The sequence below is a fragment of the Schistocerca serialis genome, chromosome 3 (genome assembly GCF_023864345.2).
Source record: "Schistocerca serialis cubense isolate TAMUIC-IGC-003099 chromosome 3, iqSchSeri2.2, whole genome shotgun sequence".
In the NCBI taxonomy this organism is placed as follows: Eukaryota; Metazoa; Arthropoda; class Insecta; order Orthoptera; family Acrididae; genus Schistocerca; species Schistocerca serialis.
In genome coordinates, this window is record NC_064640.1 from 465,045,660 (window position 1) to 465,050,334 (window position 4,675).

Consider the following 4,675-nt stretch of genomic DNA (forward strand, 5'->3'; position numbering starts at 1 on the left):
TAGAACTACTTAAACCTAACTAACCTAAGGACATCACACACATCCATGCCCGAGGCAGGATTCGAACCTGCGACCGTAGCAGTCGCGCGGTTCCCGACTGAAGCGCCTAGAACCGCTCGGCCACCGCGGCCGGCCCCTGTTATTCCTCTGTTTACAGTGGCAAGAGGGTTGTTACATATTATGTTGCAGAAGTGAGTTTTTGGCTGTTTTTTTCTTGGTGTAGACTGATCTATATACAGGGCAGGAATAATTTACATGTGAAGTTTTGCATATTGCAGTTTTTATTTGAATTAACCTCAATCTTCCTGTCAATTTTACACTTATAAACGAGTACAGAATCGACAATGTTTCACACTGTTGTCCTTTGATAGTTTGAGACACTTTAATATGATACAAATTAATATACGGACATGGGTCTGGAAACGCTTTAATACCATGCTACAACTAATTTTCTACATCTCTTTACAGTTATGGCTGGTTGAGTTGTAATATATGAGTTCTTCGCCAATGTTTGTATTCTATTTCACTAAAGGTAATATTGGCTCATGCCACTGCTTGCGCTGACATGTGACTAATTTCATTTCCTTACTTACGGGTGCTTCACGGTAAAAGAGATTATTCAGATAGTTAAGCGAGACAAAAGTTTAAAATGTGATACGGTAGCAGGTACACGTAAACAGTAAGAACACAAAGGCTAGGTGAAAGGGATGAAAGTGGAAGCCACCTGATAGAATTTCCCACAGAGCATAATGTAATCATCGCCAGCACCTTGCTTAAGAATCACGAAAGAATAATATATACTTGGAACAGAGTTTTCGAAACCATATTTTAAATTATAAGACATTTCACGGTGCAGCCGCAAACCTACAATAATTTATTGGTTATGATCTGCACTTTACAACTAAGGAGACAGTAAACGGTAGCAAATTAAGGAGATGGAACTTGAATAAGTCAAGATCCACAGTTTTTCAATAATCTTAAAGTTACCGTAATGCAACGACTGACTGAAACAGAGGATGGAATCTACTAGAATACAAATGGATATCTTTAAGAGAAGAAGTGGTGAATGCAGTAGAGTATGTGAACGGGTAAAAGGTACAGTAGAAATCGTTACATAAAACGTGATATATTAAATTTGACAAGAGGGAAAAATATAAAAATGCAGCAAATAAAGTAGGCCATGGGAAATAGAAATGTCTAAACATGACGTTGACAGAAAGTCCAAAATTGCAACGTGATTTTGCACTTGGAAAACATAGGAGAATGAAAATGAGAAAGAAGAAAGGAAACTTTGCTCAAAGGAGAAGCAACTGTCAACAACTCATTTGGCAAGCCAGAACTAAGCAAATAAGAGAAGGCTAGAAAGTGGAAGGAATATGTACAGATGAGAGGAGGAGGGGCTATACAAACTAACTTGAGCACAATGTTAGACTCCTGTGAAATGTCTGAACACGCAAGGCAATACTGATCCTAATACTTAGCTAAGTAGACAGACTTAAGAACTGCGAAACTGTGTTTATAGCATTTGCATGTTTAGAGAAAGGTTTAGACAATTTTAATTAAAACATTCTTTGAAGCTTTGGAGATGTCATCGATAAAACACAAGGACACAAGATTATCTACAACTTGTACAGAAACCAAATTGCATTTCTGAGACTTCAATGAGTTGAAAGGGAAGCAGTAATTGAGAGGGCAGAAGTAGAGAGGATATAAAATAAAGACTGTCAATAGCAAGAAAAGCGTTCTGAAAGAGAAAATTTGTTCACATCGAATATACACTCCTGGAAATGGAAAAAAGAACACATTGACACCGGTGTGTCAGACCCACCATACTTGCTCCGGACACTGCGAGAGGGCTGTACAAGCAATGATCACACGCACGGCACAGCGGACACACCAGGAACCGCGGTGTTGGCCGTCGAATGGCGCTAGCTGCGCAGCATTTGTGCACCGCCGCCGTCAGTGTCAGCCAGTTTGCCGTGGCATACGGAGCTCCATCGCAGTCTTTAACACTGGTAGCATGCCGCGACAGCGTGGACGTGAACCGTATGTGCAGTTGACGGACTTTGAGCGAGGGCGTATAGTGGGCATGCGGGAGGCCGGGTGGACGTACCGCCGAATTGCTCAACACGTGGGGCGTGAGGTCTCCACAGTACATCGATGTTGTCGCCAGTGGTCGGCGGAAGGTGCACGTGCCCGTCGACCTGGGACCGGACCGCAGCGACGCACGGATGCACGCCAAGACCGTAGGATCCTACGCAGTGCCGTAGGGGACCGCACCGCCACTTCCCAGCAAATTAGGGACACTGTTGCTCCTGGGGTATCGGCGAGGACCATTCGCAACCGTCTCCATGAAGCTGGGCTACAGTCCCGCACACCGTTAGGCCGTCTTCCGCTCACGCCCCAACATCGTGCAGCCCGCCTCCAGTGGTGTCGCGACAGGCGTGAATGGAGGGACGAATGGAGACGTGTCGTCTTCAGCGATGAGAGTCGCTTCTGCCTTGGTGCCAATGATGGTCGTATGCGTGTTTGGCGCCGTGCAGGTGAGCGCCACAATCAGGACTGCATACGACCGAAGCACACAGGGCCAACACCCGGCATCATGGTGTGGGGAGCGATCTCCTACACTGGCCGTACACCACTGGTGATCGTCGAGGGGACACTGAATAGTGCACGGTACATCCAAACCGTCATCGAACCCATCGTTCCACCATTCCTAGACCGGCAAGGGAACTTGCTGTTCCAACAGGACAATGCACGTCCGCATGTATCCCGTGCCACCCAACGTGCTCTAGAAGGTGTAAGTCAACTACCCTGGCCAGCAAGATCCCCGGATCTGTCCCCCATTGAGCATGTTTGGGACTGGATGAAGCGTCGTCTCACGCGGTCTGCACGTCCAGCACGAACGCTGGTCCAACTGAGGCGCCAGGTGGTAATGGCATGGCAAGCCGTTCCACAGGACTACATCCAGCATCTCTACGATCGTCTCCATGGGAGAATAGCAGCCTGCATTGCTGCGAAAGGTGGATATACACTGTACTAGTGCCGACATTGTGCATGCTCTTTTGCCTGTGTCTATGTGCCTGTGGTTCTGTCAGTGTGATCATGTGATGTATCTGACCCCAGGAATGTGTCAATAAAGTTTTCCCTTCCTGGGACAATGAATTCACGGTGTTCTTATTTCAATTTCCAGGAGTGTAAATTCTAATCGTTGGGTACTATTTGTGTGGAGTTCAAATGGCTCTGAGAACTATGGGACTTAACATCTGAGGTCGTCAGTCCCCTAGAACTTAGAACTACTTAACCTAACTAACCTAAGGACATCACACACATCCATGCCAAAGGCAGGATTCGAACCTGCGACCGTAGCGGTCGCGCGGTTCCAGGCTGAAGCGCCTAGAACCGCTCGGCCACACCGGCCGGCTTGTGTGGAGTGCACCCTTGTATACAAGTGAAACGAGGACGATGAACAGTTCTGTAAAGAAGACAATGGACGCTTTCAAATCGTGGTGATCAATAAGAATGCTAAAGATTAGATACAAGGATGGTGTAACTAAAGAAGAGGTACCGAATTAATAAGAGGAGGAAGAGGAAATTGTGGCACAAGTTTGACTACAAGAGGGGTTTGTTGACAGGACATATTATGAGGCGTCAAAGAATGAGGACAAAGGGGTTGGGTGATAGTATTCTGATAATAATCATCTGCTGAAATGCTATTCTACTATTTTGTCTATTAATGTAAGCAGTGAATTTACTCTTCTATGCACTCCTGTACAAAACATTTAAACCAAAACTGAAATCAGCTGAACACCAAAACTTTCAATCACTGTCTGACAACAACTGCATTCACTTTCAATGCTCTATAACTATCACTGGCTAGCCACACACACATACAAATGTAAGAACTGAAATAAACAAACAGTAGTCTTCAGCATGTAATATTGGCAACATGTACATAAACAAACCAAACAGGAAGGGACATGAGGTAAACACACTGTAGTTACGACTTGAAATCAGAGTTTTCGGTAAAATGTCTACAGCTAGTGACAGAAGAAAAAAAAAGCGAACATGAACATTTGCTTATGTTCCATAATCTATTTTTTAATTCAACCTCCAGCATGTGACCACGTGAGTGGAAACGCAGATGTCCGCCAAAAACTCGATTCACTGTAAGTAATCAGTTATTCACGTAAAAAAAGATGTGAACTGTTTTATAATCTGCAAGTATCACATATTTAAACAAAACTGAATCATTCTAGATTCCACCGAAGATGCCTTAAAGTAAAAGGCGAAACGCGTATTGAACCAATAAAGCACACCGGATCAAGAAAAAAACGTTTGTTACTTACCAAAGGAAATAATCAATAGCTGTAGATACTTAGCAAATTACGCCTTATGACATACCAGCAAATTAGATTCGGATTAACTTCTGATTCCACATGCTATTAAATGCCGTTTAAAAAAATTCATCTATCCCTTCTGAAAAACTGTAGTTACTTTCATATCTCGGTAGATAAACAGATTTTGGATATTTATCATGCGACGAAACACATGACTTTTTACAAGTTATCGTCTGCAAAAAACACGTTTCGATTTCTTGAACCGTTTACGAAATTTGCGGTTGGTACAACCACATGATTTACGACGAGCAGGGCAAAGTATAGGTCGCATCGCG